General features: G+C 47.0%; 1 long non-coding RNA gene across 1 annotated transcript; it reads right to left on the bottom strand.

Moving 5' to 3' along the window:
• Positions 1-4,434: 4,434 nt before the first annotated feature.
• LOC127030762 (uncharacterized) lies at positions 4,435-12,970 on the bottom strand. The gene is made up of 3 exons (XR_007768468.1): positions 12,840-12,970; positions 8,368-8,651; positions 4,435-4,797 (listed from the first exon to the last, which is right to left on the bottom strand). It is a non-coding gene; the product is annotated as an uncharacterized LOC127030762 (long non-coding RNA).
• Positions 12,971-16,712: the final 3,742 nt, after the last annotated feature.

The following is a 16,712-nucleotide window of genomic DNA, read 5'->3' as shown; positions in this document are numbered from 1 at the left end:
AGAGCTTATGTGACACTAGGTCTCATGCACAGAGGGGAATTTCACCTATCTAGAGGGGTGTAAAATATTGGCAACACAATGCAAAACTACTCAGAATTCAAACTTCTTTCGCACATTTTCCTGTTTTAATGGAAAATGGCACTTAAGTGATGCATGCTTGTCAAGCAAAAGTGGGTATGCCATCTTGTGAAAATGAGCCAGTTTCTAGCAAAAATTAACCCATTTCTGGGGAAAATGGGCAAGAAAGGTCTGTTTTTGGAACTGAGGTTTGCCTTAGAAAATTCATATTTTCATGAGCTTTAATTGCAAAAATAACCCTTTGGCTGGATGCTGATTAAGGCAAAAATTTGAGTCCCAGGATGCTGGTGTGGAACCGCCGAATGCAAAATGGCACAGATGACTGCATGGCAATCTAGGAATCAAAAATTGGGGTCTGGCTCAATTGCACTGCTGTCCCTTCAGAGAAGCAATGTTACCCATTTCAGTCATGCTGTTCCTAGTGTCGCCGTTCAGTGGCTCGTCAATATTATCTAAAGCTCCATCTAGGCTTGGGGAGAAGAACGTGGGAGGCTTTCTTATGATGCGGCAGCCTGTTCCTCTTTAATGGTTCCAAGCAACTATGAGCTGGGCAGCAGGGCATACAGAGGTGTACAGGCCATTAGAAAAATGAACTGTTCAGTTTATTCTTTTCTTTCAAAGTGGCAGGAATTAAATTTGTGTTGCAATCTGTGTCTTGGCTTCTCTGAACCAAATTATGGTGGGGCCAGATTCAGATGCTGTGTCTACTCTGCAGTTTAAGCTCAGGGTTAGAATTCAGGCTCAAGCGTAACCCCCCCTTTCGCCTACACACAAATCATGCTAACCCAGGGCTCAGACTCAGGGTACCAGGACACTATGGGGAAGGAGGGTCCAAGCCTGAGTCAAGCTGTGATCCAGGGTTCAATGCCTATTGCTTTGAAGTGTAGGTGCAGTCCCACTGGAGACGTGCTCTGGGTCAGTGGTTCTCAAACTTATTTGATTGCGCCCTGCCGTCTTTGTTTCTGTAGTAGTTTACCCCCCACCCTCACCTGCCACACAAGTACATATACCAATATGTTTACCCTGCCTTCAGAGCGGGGCAGCCGGAGAGTAGCAGCTGCTGGCTGGATGCCCAGCTCTGAAGGCATCGCTATGCCAGCAGTAGTGCAGAAGTAAGGGTGGCAACACCTGGGTGCACAACCAGCAGCCGCCGCTCTCTTCTCTGCCTTTGGGGCTGGGCAGCTGGTGGACACTAGGAGGCTACTTCTCATGCCCCCCCAGTTTGAGAACCTCTGCTCTGGGAGTCTGCCAAAAGTATCCCACAATCCCATGGGCCAACTTTGTTGTCTGGACAATCAAGTTTGGCAGACAGTCAAGTATTCCCACACTGCACCACAAACAAGGGGTTAGAGCAGCTACATTTTGAGAGGGTGCTAGGAAGTTGGACATGGGTGGTTGAACTTGGGCCCACATAAGGCAGTGCAGACTTGGAGCCCCGGTTTGGGCTCAGGGTTCAACAGTTCCTAATCTGGGGTTATAAAGGAGTGAAGACACTCAAACCCTAGGTTAACAAACCCAGTGTCTGCTAACTGGAGTTCTACCAACCCTGGGCTTACATTACAATGTAGACATGACCTGAGTGACTAGAGAGAGACGTCCACATGGGGCTGTGCTGACTTCATGCCATTGCTGGGAATTAAACCAAGACGCCCCAGGCTACTGTGTGCTCAGCATGGCCATCTAATGGGGGTCCCACCAAAGATGGGGTGACTGGGCTGAGCCACCCTCGGGGACATACAATTGCAGTTCTATACAAAACAGAGAAATGGTGGAACTCAGCCCTCATAAGCTCCCACTTGCTCTGAGAGCTGTGCTGTGGACCTGGACCCTACTAGCTCTTGATCCCTCTGGCCTCTGTGGGTACGTTTGTACAGCTGCTGGGAGTGAGTCTTGCAGCCCGGGTCGAACTACAACGCTGTGCAGTGACTAGTTCCACTGAGCTCTTTGCCCAGGTGTCCCCTGGCACCCTCCATGCCACAGTGCATAGCCATAGTTAAAGAGAGCTTGGGTAGTGAGGAGAACAGCCCAGTGCTCAGCTTGCAGGCCATTCCCCAGCTGGTGTTTACATGGGCCTATCTCACGCAGTGTCCCGCCATTGCGCTATAACACCAAACTTGAATGGTTCTGTGGCAAAAGACATAAAAGGCAGCATATCCCATCCTTGAACTTTGACAGCCATTCTGCTTATTGTTCTGAACGGATTTAAATTCAGATTCCCAGGGGATACAACTAGAACATTAGCTGACTGTGCCCTCCAGTGGATTCCTGTTTAACATTCTCTCCTCAGAGCACTGAGCCCAGCTCAAGGTGTCCTCAAGCATCTCCATTCCAGTCATTCACACACAGGTGGAGACATTATGTGGGTTTATATCAAGGTGCCTGGATGCCAATAAACTGTCATGTTGATGGAACATAAAACTAGGTCTGCAGCAAATAAGCAGCCCTCCCAGAGCCTGTCTGAGGGGGATCAGCCAGCCAGCCACCCTCTTATTTCTTCTGGCTCACCTGATGTTTGGGTTCAGATTTTCCAGCTAACCCCTTGCTAAATGATTTACATGCAATGGCAGATGATAATTGCTTTTGCTGTAAACCAGATCTCCAGTAAATGGGAGGGCAGGTAAAGAAAGCCCTCCATACTTCCATTTTACATTTTTCTTACATCCCCCACTCCAGATATCTATGCTAAAATGGGCAAAACAGAATATAAAAAGTAGGCAAATTTGAGGACAGTTTTATTTACAACATGTCAGATTGTTATTAATGATTATTCATATGGGTGGTGGTGCTTAGAGACCACAATCAGGGATCAGGATCACATTGTGCTGGATGCTGCACATTCTTATGTCATAGGAACATAAGAATTGGCAGATTGGATCAGGCCCAAGGCCCATCTTGTCCAGGATCCCTTCGGGGCGAGCATCAGATCTCTCAGAGGAAGGTGTACAAGCCTTGTAGTAGGCAGATTTGAGATAACCTGCTCTCCACATAGGCCTCATCCTAGTCTCCAAGGGTATGTCTGCACTACAATGCAAGCACAGGGTTAGTGGGACTCGAGTCTGTGGACCCTGGGTTAGAAAACCCAGGGTTTGAGCCTCCACACTCATTGGTGACCCTAGGTTAAATAATTTTGAGCCCAGGCTCTGCACTGGGCTCCAGTGTCTATACCAGTATGCTGATGCAAGTCAAGCTACCATATTCCAGGCTTTCTACTGCTCCCCTGAAATGTGACTGTTTGAGCCCTTTGTTCATGGTACAGTGTGACGTCTCCCATCCCCTCCCCGCCCTGCCCCCCCCGGTTACAGGAAGATGTTGCAGCCCGCCAACACATCCTGCTATGCTGTCTTTTAGGGCAGCATGCTCCGGCAACTGGAGCCAGCAACATGGTGGAGTCGCCATTTGAAGAACTTCTCTTGCTTGGGCTTTTGCTCCGGTTTCAGGAAATGAGCAGAGTTTCCATCTGATGCTGGTGGACTTTTTGGTGGCATTTTCTGACCTACCTTGCATGCCTGATGGAGGACGAGGATGATACAGACATAGTTGACTCGAAGCAGCAAAGAATCCTGTGGCACCTTATAGACTAACAGATGTATTGGAGCATGAGCTTTCGTGGGTAAATACCCATTTCGTTGGATGCATCCAATGAAGTGGGTATTCACCCACGAAAGCTCATGCTCCAATACGTCTGTTGTTAGTCCATAAGGTGCCACAGGATTCTTTGCTGCTTTTACAGATCCAGACTAACACGGCTACCCCTCTGATAGTGGACTTGAACTGGCTGATGCTGCTCATGACACTCAGTACGGTCACTGATGATGTCCCTTACATAGACTGTTGCTTCTGGAGAATGACCATAAGCATAGACTGGTGGGATCACATTGTCATGTGGACCTGGATCCAGAACTTTAACATGAAGAAAGCTACATTTCTGGAGCTTTCTGAGCAGCACACCCCAACCTTCCAGTGTCATGACACATGTCTGAGGATGGCCCTACCGGTCCAGAAGCAGGTTGGAATAATAATCTGGAAGCTGGCTACCCTGGCCTGCTACAGGTCCATTGCTAATCACGTTGATGTTGGAAAGTCAACTATTGGTAAAGTGGTGGTGAAGGTTTCTGAGGTGATCATGTTACCCCAAAAACAGAATTAGGGTACCCCCAGAATAGCTCACCTGTATACCAGTCTGTTCTCCTAAGATATGGGTCTCCAGGGTGGCTAAGGAATATCTTGGGATTGCCAGGGGTTCCCTCTTTCAGAAACTCTCCAGAACAGCTCAGACCTGTTAGCCTTAGAGGACATGAATACAGCCTTCTAATAAATGATTGACACAAGCAGTGTTCTTTTCCAAAACAAGACACCTTTTATTGGTGCAAACAACAATCTCTGACACAATCATAATCTAAAACACAAATCCACACACAACAGGCTGTTGCACCCCAAACCACAGTGACAAACAGGTAAGATGATCCTAAGTGGTTGTACTCCACTTCAGGTGATCAGATTTACACAGGTCGCTGACAGCCGCTGGTAACAGGTCTCATCTCTGTTTAGTCTCCTTTCAGGTCTCTGCTTCTTCTCCCTCTCTCTTCCTGCGTCTCCTCAGCTCCTCACTTCTAGTGACAGCACAGGACTCCCTCTGCTGCTGTTCTTCAGAGACTGCACTAATTGTACCTCTGTCAGCTGTCTTCTCAACTGTCAGCTGCTGCCAATTTTTATATCCTACTTTGGTAACAATCACATATCAAATATTCCATTTGACTGTTATTTCCATTATTTACCTCACAGTGTTATGATCTGTTAATCATTGTTTACAACCTTCTTTTCCCCACCAATTTGATTTTCCCGCCAATTCCCAGTGCTATGTGACATGCAACTTCCATCTAATGGTGGAGTGACTCTTGTTTATTCAAAATGGAAGCTAGAGATACAAAATGGAGTCTGGTGACTTCAAAATGGAGTTTCTCTTGTGTATTATTTACCCAAAGGTGATGGACCTAAACAATATTCCTGAAGTAATTGCTGGTTTTGGGTGAATGGGATTTCCACACAGTACCAGGACCATTGATGGGACTCATATGCCCATAATTTGTCCTCCTCAGGGAACAAATGAGGACATAAATCACATAAGGTACTACTTCATTGTTATGCAGGCCTTTGTGGACCACAGAGACACATTTATGGACACCAATGTGGGCTGCACTGGAAAAAGTCATGATGCCAGGGTTTTCCACTGATTGGCAGTCTACCTTGATGGATGGGCCAGGACACTATTCCCACCAAATGACATTGTCATAAATGGAGTTACTGTCCCCACTGTTACCCTGGGGGTCCCCCCTCCTGCCTCAGCTTATGAGACCACATTGTGACCTCAGAATGCCTGGCAACTGAGGGTTTAATTACACTCTCAGTGGGTGTAGAATGGTAGCTGAATGTGTGTTTGGCTGATTGCTGGCATTGTCATGAATCCTGTCCATTATCAGAGGGTAGCCGTGTTAGTCTGGATCTGTAAAAGCAGCAAAGAATCCTGTGGCACCTTATAGACTAACAGACGTTTTGGAGCATGAGCTTTCGTGGGTGAATACCCACTTCCTCAGATGCATGTAATGGAAATATCCAGGGGCAGGTATATATATGTGTGCTAGCAAGCAAGCTAGAGATAACGAGGTCAGTTCAATCAGGGAGGATGAGGCCCTGTTCTAGCAGTTGAAGTGTGAAAACCAAGAGAGGAGAAACTGGTTCTGTAATTGGCAAGCCATTCACAGTCCATGTTACTGTGCCTTGCTGTGCTCTTCATAATCTTTGCGAAGCCAAAGGTGAGCCATTTACCCCTGAATGGAGCTGTGACAGTAACAGATTGCTGAACTGGTCCACTCAGCCAGAAAGTTCACTTGTCACAACTGGAGCAGGATGCACATGGGCAAGAGAAATCAGGGATGCCCTGTGCTCCCACATTGTGGACTTGCATGGGCCAATGGAAAAGGGAAATCAGTACCTTTGTGACTGTGTTTGTATATGTAGATTTACAGTAAATTAGGTAGTGTCACATCACACAATGGAACAGGGGATACGGTCAGGGGCTGATTGTTATGAATGTTTATTATGGGTGAGCTGACTGCTTATGAAATGGAGGTGAGGGAAACTGTGCATATACATTACGGCTAGATGTACAAAGACCTACTGAGAAATTGTGTTCAGATACAATTTACCAGTTGTGCCTTACCCTGTGTATTTTTATGATTCAAAAATGCACATTATATGATATGATGCAGTGATGGCAATAAACATTCCTAATAAAATAAAAGACTATTTGTGAACATGGCTGTATTCCAAACAAAAATAAAAAACCCCAACCACTATTACAGCATCGTCAGGCAGGCCAGCTGCCATTAGAACAGGAAACAGTAATAAACAAACACCCAAAGCAGTAATAAAACAAAGTGAATAAACCAAACACTGAACAGTGCAAACGGTGCCATCAAAAAAAAATCCCCTAATTTTGTATGTCCCCTTGGCTGCCCCATTCTCCTTTCCCTTCCTTGTGCATTTAGCACATACTTGGCACTGCTGCCCAGGGTGGATGCCTGCAGGTAGATGGGGTGAGCATAGGGGAGGAGGCAAGCAGGGGAGAGAGGGTCTGCATGAGAGTAGAGGACTGCATGGGGTAGATTTGCCCTGTCCAGCTCCTGTTAAGTCCTGGCTGCATGGGCCACCCATGGAACTGTCCAAGCTGTTCCTGGCCTGCAGTACATGGTACAGTTGTGGGGCCTCCAGCTGTGATGTGGGCACAGCAGAAGCCTGGACTCTTGTGGCCATTAACCTCTCAAAAACAGGTCTTTCTGTTGCACTTTCATCCTTCTTCAACCAAGGCTCCTGTTCCAGAACCTGTGCTGCACGTCTCCCCTTGCATGCTGCAATTCTGAACTCACACTCTGCAGCCCACCTGTGGCTTTCACTTTCCCTGAATCCTTCTCCCTTTGGCATTACACCTGCTTGTTGGCCCTGTCCACCATGTCTACTATACTTTCATGACAAGAACGCTTCCCCTTGGATTGGTCTGACAGTTGGAAACCCAGGCTTTTGCTGGAATTTCGGTGAGCTGCTGAGGCAGAAGGGGCTAGAGGCTGAAGGACCTGCAAGCAGATCTCAAAACAGGACATTGTTGGCTCAGTAATTCAAAAAAGGCTTCACTTCATCAGCAGAGAAAAGTGCCTTGGGGAATCTCGAGGCCAAAAAGTGATACTTTGTAAAATTGAGCCTCAGTACATAGCGAGGGGAATATTTCTGTTCCAACAAGCTCCAGTGAGAAAACTGAGTTAATCAGAGTGAAAAGAGTGCATAAACTATGGTAAGTTAAAATTTACAAATCCTGTGCTTAAAAATTGCAGACCATCTTAGGCTTTGGCGAGTTGAGGCTGTGGCTTGCTACCTACGCCTTCTCTATCATTTTGGGCCTTCCACCTTTTGAAGGACATAACAATTCTTGTGGTTCCTGATTGGAAAAGGAATATTTTATTCCAACCTGCTGGGGGCCAGCCAGCCATGTATGCTACAGGAGTCTTCAAACTTATGGTGGCTGACCAGGACCTCAACGAGTGAAGTGGGCTGGTAACCACAGAGGTGAGTCCAGAAAATACACCCTTCCCTGAAATCTGGCTATCTCTGTGGAGTGCCTGCTATGGGGAAAGTTTGCAGCTATCAGTACCTGGGACTGGGACAAAATTCATGGGGCAATCAACAGGATGCTGCGTTAGCATCACCTGAATTACTGCCTCCCCACAGCTTGCAATACAGCCCCTTATGACTGCATGCAAACACGCTAATATGGATTAGCAAAGAACTACACAGCCATTCACCCTCCCCCCTCCAAGCCCCCCAGCACATTTCTGAAATGCATATCAACCCCCAGCAATATTTTGGACTAGTGATTTTGTCACCCATTGACTATATTTAACCTCTCCCCCCAAAGTTAACTATTTAAAGGTAGCTTGTTACTCTGTTGGGTTGGCAGTCATATGAAACAATGTAGTAACAGGGAAGACAATATAAAGTTTTTATTTTTAAAACCCTGCCACATCTTTGCAAGAATGAGAGAGTTTTTGGTAAAACTAACTGTAAATACTTGCTTTCCAGTCTCCATTTTGAATTCCATGTAGTGACTGGTGGTGGGGATGTGACGCTATCCACCATTAGCGGATACACGCTGCTGCCTATGTAATGACTTTTGCATTAGTCCAGAAACTTGAAATCCCTCCCATTCCTATATGAACAACAAACATGGAGCCAGACACCTACCAGGCTCTGGGCTAATCTGCCCATTCTGTTTCTGCTGCTGGTTCTGTCATGGGCTGCTCCTTCAGAAGACCATCAAACAGCTCCTAGTATGCACGTAGGACATGCTGCAGCTGCTGCGGTGGCAAAGCCTCCTCAGGAACTGATTTGAAGCACAGAGTCACTGCAGTAGCCTGATCTGGCACCTATTAGCTCCGATGCATTTCCATAATAGATTCTGAAGTCAGAAGGTTGGCATCCAGGCTGACCAGGGCATCCTGAACCACTATACCCAGCATCCATTCAAACTGCCCAAACAAGGGGCAGGATGTTAATGAGTTCCCAGAGGCATAGTTCTCATCCCTGGTTTTACAGTAGTGGTCTTGAGCTGCTTAATCTGTTCCTTGCACTGTTCCCCCCTTCCCCTCACCCTGGATTGGAGGAGGAAGAGAGAGCTGCAGTCTCAGCCCCGCAGCCCAGGGTGCAGGGAGAAGAATGCTCAGGCTTCAGCTTCAACCACAGGTCCCAGCAAGTCTAATGCTCGCCTGGGTGACCCCATTAAAATGTGGTCACAACCCACTTTGGGGTCCCAGCCCACAGTTTGAGAACTGCTGTTCTAGCCTGTTGCTTTGACCATGTCACCCCTCTCTTTACATCCCTTCATGGTCTCCCTCTTGTCTATTACATCAAACATAAGCTGCTCATTTTCACTTCTGAGGTCCTTCATGGCCTATCCCCACCCTACATATCACCTCTCATTCACACTGAGCTCCTGGGAGAGAGCACTGCAGTACTCCTGCTGTGGGAGGCCTGGCTATAGTGACTTTGCTAGACCCTCGGAGGAGAGACCAGGGACTCTCAGGAGGTCTGAGACTTCATCTTTGATTGCTGCTATTTAAGGTATTTATCTATTGTGAAAAGAGGGGATGGGTCAGAAGTGGTCCAGGGAGGCAGCAGTATAGCACCCTGGTGAGCAGGATTTAGCTGCTTACTGCTGTGCCCTGGATTGGAACAAGAGTTGCCACCTTGGAAATGCAAAACCCTGGCACCATCCCCTCCCCGCAAGGCAAGCACACTGCAACCCCAACCTCCAACAAGGCAAGCCCACAATCCCTCTCAACAGCAACATATAGTATCTAGAGAGAGAACACCTATAGATAAGATTGATAACATTGCACATCTCCTTACTCTCACATGACTCACACCCTTTGCTAAGCACCTGACACACATCTAAATGTTTTGCGCAAAATTCACTGTGGGCCAGCTTAAGGCTCATTCCACTTACACTCAACATAAGCCATCACAATGGGGCTTGAATGACACTCAGATGGTGGTTAGACCTCATGCTGGGGTGAATTTCACTCCATGAATAATACTTAGTAAGCTGAAGAACTGCCACACTGAGGCATAGCCTTCATTAATGGGCTTAGACTGCACTGGAAGCTCTTTGAGGCAGGAACTGTCTTTTTGTTCTGTGTCTGTACAGCACCTAGCACCACAGATCCTGGTCCATGACTGGGCTCTCTGGGCACTGCTGCAATACAAATGCTATAACAAGCATTTATAAAAGTGAGTGCTGCTCAGCTGTGGGCCGCAGCTTGTCACACACAGCGCACTGACTGCTTTAAAGTCATTCTGAGGGTACATCTACCTTCACTTGGAGGGGTAACTTCCAGCTTGCGCCTTAGCTCTGATAGAACGATCATTCTAAAAACAGAAGTGTAGCCATGGCAGTGTGGGCAGGGGGATGGGCTGGCCACCCACATAAGTATGGAGGGTCCCATGTGGGATTGTACCTGAGCTACTAGTCCATCCTCCTGCTCACACTGCCATGGCTACACTTCCGTTTGTAGAATGATCGTTCTATCAGAGCAAGCACAGATACATTTGCCTGAGCTGCAAATGACAGCTCCAGTTCCAGTGTAGTCGTACCCTTAGTTACTGTGTATTTCTAGAGAAAGACCGAACTGGGGGGAAAACAAAGATCCCAACGACAAATCGGCCTCAAGCTGGGGAGGACTTAGAGCTTCCCTTCTCTGATCTGAAGTTGATTTACATGGGCTGCACGATGCCTGGAGAAGGCCCCTGAACACTGCATGGTATGAGCGTCCTTGAATGCTTGGGAACCGTTCCTTTTTCACTTGGACAGAGTTAACCTAGTTATGCTGACCCGGATGGTATGCTTAGAGTGTTCATGGTAACGTTAGCTGTGGCAGTGAGAACAACCAGATTGGTCTGCAACAGTGAGGCAAAAGACTGACTATGAGTGCTAGGAAGCCTGGAGGGAGAGATGAGGAAGCAAACCCAGGAAAAAAAAATCAATGCAAGGCTGAAATGCTTCTTTTGCAGAACCATCTATAAAGGGACAGAGATGCTTCCTCCCTCCCCTTCCCCACTGCACACGCTGTAGGAGATCTCCTTTGAAAAGGTCCAATTGCAATGACTTCAGGCCTGCCAAGTGTCATTCATCTTGCAGGTCTGTCACACATTGCTGCACAAATGGTAGCATATCACATGTTGGGGCAGGGTGACAGATTTAGTCCTCCTACCCTTGAGAGCATTCTGAGCTACAGGCCAAGGAATCATATGTTCTAATCCCAGCTCATCTCTGGGCTAATCTTATACTCCCAACCTTAGGGGAGGCAACTACCATTCACTTGTTGTATAGATGAGATAGCAGCAGTCAGACAAGGTCACACAGCAGAGCTGGCATTGCCATACAGGTCTCTAATACAACATCTTCAAGTCTCTGCTTTGCCTTGCTGATGTAAGGGGACTGTTGCCTCCTTACTAACATTCAATGGAGGTGTTTTGGTTGGCCAGCTCTCAGCACTAAAAGATTGGGGAGAGGCCAATGCTCCAGGTCAGCCTCAGCCTCTGAGCCTGATTGACAGGGCACGCAGGCTAATCAGGGAGTCAGGAGGCCAGGGGGGTCCTGTCCTCCGTGTGACCAGAAATTGTCTGGGTCAGACAGAGTGGGGCTGAGCTAAGGAGAAAGGAGGGGCCCAAGCTGAGCTGGGGAGCAGAGCCATGCCAGATCCATCCAGATGGGCCAGAAAAACAGCTCAGGAAGCAGGTCAGAGTTGGGAGCAGAGACAGAGACAGCCCAGGGAGTGCAGATTCTGTGCGGGGAGCAGAGCTGCAGCCACAGAGCCAGGTGTGGTGAGCAACTAGGGCCAGCCAAGGGGGGACCCTGGGCAAAGAACCTAGCGCAGAAAGACATTCCCAGCCAAGGGTCCTTGCAGGCCAGACTGGGAGGGGGATCTTAACCCAATGGGGGGCTGGCACAGAGACTAGAACTGAGGAATTCTGATATCTAACATTTTAGTGCTAGGTCACTACCAGCTGGCTCTGCTGCCATGGGATGCTCCTCAGACGAAGACAGAATGTTTCTATCCCAGTTATTCCCCCTGCTCAAGTGACAGTGCTCTGAGTTGTGTATCTGAAAGTTGGAGGGTAAAACCTACTCAACAATCTAGGCTGAAACAATATATGTGAATGTGAGGACTTTAGAACAGATGCCGAAACATTACAAAACCTTATATTTAGAGGTGAATGTGGATGCTGCATTAATAATTGACTGCTGTATTTTTAGCGTTTGTATTTTAGTTAGTGGGTGCTGTCCTCTAAAGGTCAGAACTTGAGTTAATACATTTATTGTTCCACAATACAAGGGTCGCTCTCGCAAGCATTAACTTACTAAATGATTGGGTGCTTCAGGACATTGCTAACAAGCATCTGAGCATTTGGTCTGTAAATCACCATTAGGAATCCAGCCCAGCTTACGGATTCAAAATTATTCCCATCAAATGGATCTTTGGAGGTCCCTATATGAGATGAGTCTTTGAGCCTCAGCTCCATCTTCCACATCCCAAACTACCACCAGCTTTACACCAAGTGGTAGCTCAGCAGGAGAAACCAAGAACTGCCTAAGCCATGGAAACTGAACTAATCTTTTAGCCTTAGAGAAAAGCACCCTCAGATCAGGGTTGAGGCCTGCTGGCAGGAAGTTTGCCCTGCTATTGCCTTGTAGAAACAGCAGGCTTCCTTTGCCAGGCTTCACAAGCACCAAATCGCTGATCTCTTTTAAAGCCAACTATGACTCACCACTGCGGTGCCTTCTGGTGGCTGTCTTGGGGATTAGCTCTGCACCCTCTTCTGGTGGTGTCTCACCCACCATCACCTCTGCTTTTGGACCCATGTCTCCCCAAGGAGCACAGTGTCTTCTTCAGGACACAGTCCTCCAGCTGTGTCACACTTGTTTCTCCCCCCTTTTGCAGGAACTGCAATCAACTGCCCAGCCAGTTCCTTCAGTGGCTACCACAGCCAATTGTCTGGTGACTTCCCCAGTGGCAAGGAAGGGGTGAGGGACCCAGGCCCACCCACTACTCTGGGCCCTGGTCCAGGGACCCTGTAGACACTAACCACATGCTGTGTCACCTCCAACATCTCGCTAGGCCACTTCCCTGTGGCCCCAGCAACTTCTTTGCCCTTACCTCAGGGCTTCAGCCTGCCAGTCTTAGCAGCTAGCCAGGAGCTCTCTCTAGCTTCCCTGGTCTTTGCTGGCAGCACTGCTCTGTCCAGAGTGATAGCACTTCTTCCTCCTGCTAGGAGCCTGATCTTCCCTCCTCAAACTCCAGACAGCTACTGAACTCTGCTCTGCCCTGCAGCCCTTCTTATATGAGCCTGCCGGGCCATGATTGGCTAATCCTCTCAGCCCCTTTCTAATTGGCTGCCTCTGGCACAGCCTTCCTAGGGCTGCTTTTAACCCCTTTTCTGCCAGTGAGGGGCAACTGCCCCATCACACCAGCATTTATGGTTACATGCAAATTAGTAGCAAATATGCAAAATAGTTCATTCAATAATTTGCATGCCATGTCACTCATGCACAAATCTTGGCAGTTATGTTTTGTTTTAGTAAGTGTTTTCCTGCAATGAGAAGCGTCAGACCAGCAGACTTCAAGGATGAAGTCATCACCTGCCTTGTTCCAATCCTATACTATTTCTTCCTGGGACTTATTCTTAGCATTATTGTACTGCCTAGAGGTCCAAATGAAGGATGAGGGCCCCACTGTGCTAGATGCGATGCAGTCAAGTACTAAGAAGACAGTCCCTGCCTCAGAGAGCTCACAGTCAGTTCATGCATATCTGAAGCACTCATTTTCTCTTTTCTTTTAAATCTCTCCAAAACATCTGTTTCTTCCATAAGACATCGAACTCTCACCCTGGCCAGGAAGAATGTTGTCACTAATCCATTATGAAAAAAGATGCTGTATGTCAGCATCATCTCCTGAGGCACCTAGTGCATTGCTGTATCTAGTCCACATTTGTCTAGTCCTTCAGCTATAGACGTTGCTTTCTTCCGACTTTTACAACACCAGACCTAACAAATAATTACGTCTGGTGAACTATTTTGGTATGAATAATATTCATACAGAATGTAGCTCCTTTTTAGGCTATGGACCCATCCTGGTTTCTTTAACATAACTGATGTCTGTAAGTGTTCAAGGTGAAACTCCTCTCAGTGCAGACAGCCAGCCCATGGTGTAGGCACTACTTGCATCTCTCGGAAACCCACCAGCCTTGGGCTGGTCCTCTGCCTCCTGGGGGAATTCACTTTCACTGCAAAGTCTGGGTTAACCATTCTCAGACTATGGTTTGTTCACTACTTGCTTTCTCTCTTCATGTTGTGCAGTTGGTCATCTAAGTTACATGGTGTTTTTCTGCTCCCTGATTGGATGACTGGAACATATTAAACAGAACGAGAACAGTGAAAAGCACCTAGGTCAAGATTTATAAAGGTATTTAGGCATTGTTGTGCTCAGTGTGGCAACGCCTGATTAATCTCACTTTCAAAAGGGATTTAGACACTTGAAAAAATAAGATTTAGGCACCTAAAACAGTTAGGTGTTGTGAGGTTAGTGAATAACTCAGTTGCTGGTACAGATTTTCCCAGGAATTCATGCTGAAACTGGGGAAACTTCTGGGATTCAGGGACATTTTCACAAATAGCTGGCAATTGTCCATATACTCATAACATAAATGACAGTCCCATGAAACAGTGAACCATTTGTAACTCAGTTTTTGACTATTCAATCCACCCTACAAATAAAAAAATCTTATCTCAAAAGTATTGTCACCTTAAAAAAAGGTGGCAGTGGAAAGAAAATCAAGGTAGCATGAGTATACATAGCAGGGTATCTGCAGTAGCAGCAAAGAACGCATGGCTGAGTCATACTGGATATATCCTGCCTGAAACTGATGGATATGCACTCAGCATGGCTCAGCTGTTCCTCTGCTGCCACTACCAGTGCTACCACAGCTACACTGCTATTTGTACTTGCACTAGCTCTCATCAAACTAGCATGAGTATGTGTGCATGAGCAGGGGAATCACGCCCCCTAGCTTGCAGTGCAGACATAGCCTCCTATACTGGTGACTGGGCCGCACAGAGGTTGAGCCTGCTACAGTCTTGGCTAATTGAGAGGGGCCTTTTAGCTCCAACTGTAGAAGCCAATGCATGGATGTAGGTCCAGAGGTGTTTGGCTAATCTTTGCTCCTGACAACCTGACCAGGAACAGGGCATTACTAAAGGCACAGTGCGTACACATGGTAAGAGAATTCCTACCTTGAAAAGCTGGCAAGTGAGATAAGGAAACACAATGTGGTATGGATGCTCAAGCATGAGCCTAGAAAGACCAGACTTGCAAGTGTGGGTCCCACAGACTTGGATTTGCTATACAGGTTAGACATAGTCAGGGAGGTGAAGAGACTTGTCCAAGGTCACAGCAGCTCAGGGGCAGAGCTGAGAACAGATCACAGTTTCTCCTGACTCCCAGTTCAGTGCCCTCTACACTAAAGCATGCTGCATCTCCAAGAGGCCTTGTTTAGACGCATCAAGGTGTTTTCCATTAAAAAATTGCTCAGGAAACCTTTTTCAAAAGTAACTTTTTATGGCAAACACAGTGATGTATTTCTTTTCTGTAGGACAATGTTAGTACAAGTCTGTAACATACTAGATGCTGGAGCTGATGTCTGTCACAGTGACGTAACTGAGAGTGCTCTTTTTACAGAGTGAAAGACAAACATGCAAGGGACAGCCCACTGGGCTTCTCAAAGAAGCTTGCAGCTCAGACTGCTTTTGCTTGTATGACTCTGTTCCTGAGGTCAAATCTAAGGTTGTACCACTTTAATTGTCTTAAGGAATGTAGATTTAGGATTCCTTTTGCTCACTGGTAATTTTTATTCTTCCAGAGCTACCCTAAGATCCATTAACCTGGAATTAAGTTAAGGTTATGCTGTTGGATGAGCATAATAAAATACACTGCCTTGACTATGGAAAGTACTTTTTTTCATGCAGCTTTAAGAGGTCCATAAAACCTGTGATAAATGATATCTAAGCTTAGCTCTTTTTCACAATTCTGCTGGGAATAGAATCAGAACCTTCTCAGGCCAAGATGCTGCTGGGCACAGATACAGCTGGCCTGCTTATTTTAAACCAGCAACAGCTGAAGTGAAAGTGTTCCCATTGCAAATGCTTGTAATGCAACACCAGCTTTGGCAAGGCCCTAATTCTCTTAGGTTGTGAGGGAAGCAGCATATTCCCTGTACAGATGTCAGCAGGCACCAGAGTCAAGGTCGGGCAAATCTGAGTAACACAACAGAAACAAAACAAGAGACTGAGAAAGGGAGGGAGGCTAAATAAGTGGCGTGAAAGTCACAAGCTCTTCCCTGTCTTTGTACGCAGCTGTTTTGCTTTAGCAAACAGCTTTCTTCAGCCTGCCTCAGTGCTTGGGATTATCTCTTCCGGAAGCTGCTCAATTTCCACAGAATGGTAGTAAAAGGCACCTGGGTCTTCTTTCATTGCAGTGTTGCAACCGCCCTGCTGTTAAATCACCATGCACCCATGGGAAAACATTCCCCGTCAGGCAAGAACATAAGAACGGCCATACCAGATCAGAGCAATGGTCCATCTAGCCCAGTATCCTGTCCTCCAACAGTGGCCAGTGCCAGGGGCTTCAGAGGGAATGAATAGAACAGGCAATAATTAAGTGATCCATCCCCTGTCATCCACTCCCAGCTTCTGGCAAACAGAGGTTAGAGACACTCAGAGCATGAGGTTGCAATCCTGCCCATCCTGTCTAATAGCTATTGATGGACATATCCTCCATGAAAAGCATCTCCCCAAGGTGGTGCTGCAAATTGAAGCTTCTGAAAGTGGAGGATGAAAAAGGAACATCTTGATTGTGTGCACCATCCGTGACTATAAGCAGAGCCAAGAGCTCTCATCTTCTAGATGAGAGATTTACACAGAGGAAGTTGGTGCTGTGTCCCCAGGCTGTGTAGAACACATTCCACTTGGGAGCTCC

The sequence above is a fragment of the Gopherus flavomarginatus genome, chromosome 11, assembly GCF_025201925.1.
Source record: "Gopherus flavomarginatus isolate rGopFla2 chromosome 11, rGopFla2.mat.asm, whole genome shotgun sequence".
In the NCBI taxonomy this organism is placed as follows: Eukaryota; Metazoa; Chordata; order Testudines; family Testudinidae; genus Gopherus; species Gopherus flavomarginatus.
The sequence above is the reverse complement of the archived record's forward strand: the minus strand, read 5'-3'. Positions and strand labels throughout refer to the sequence as shown.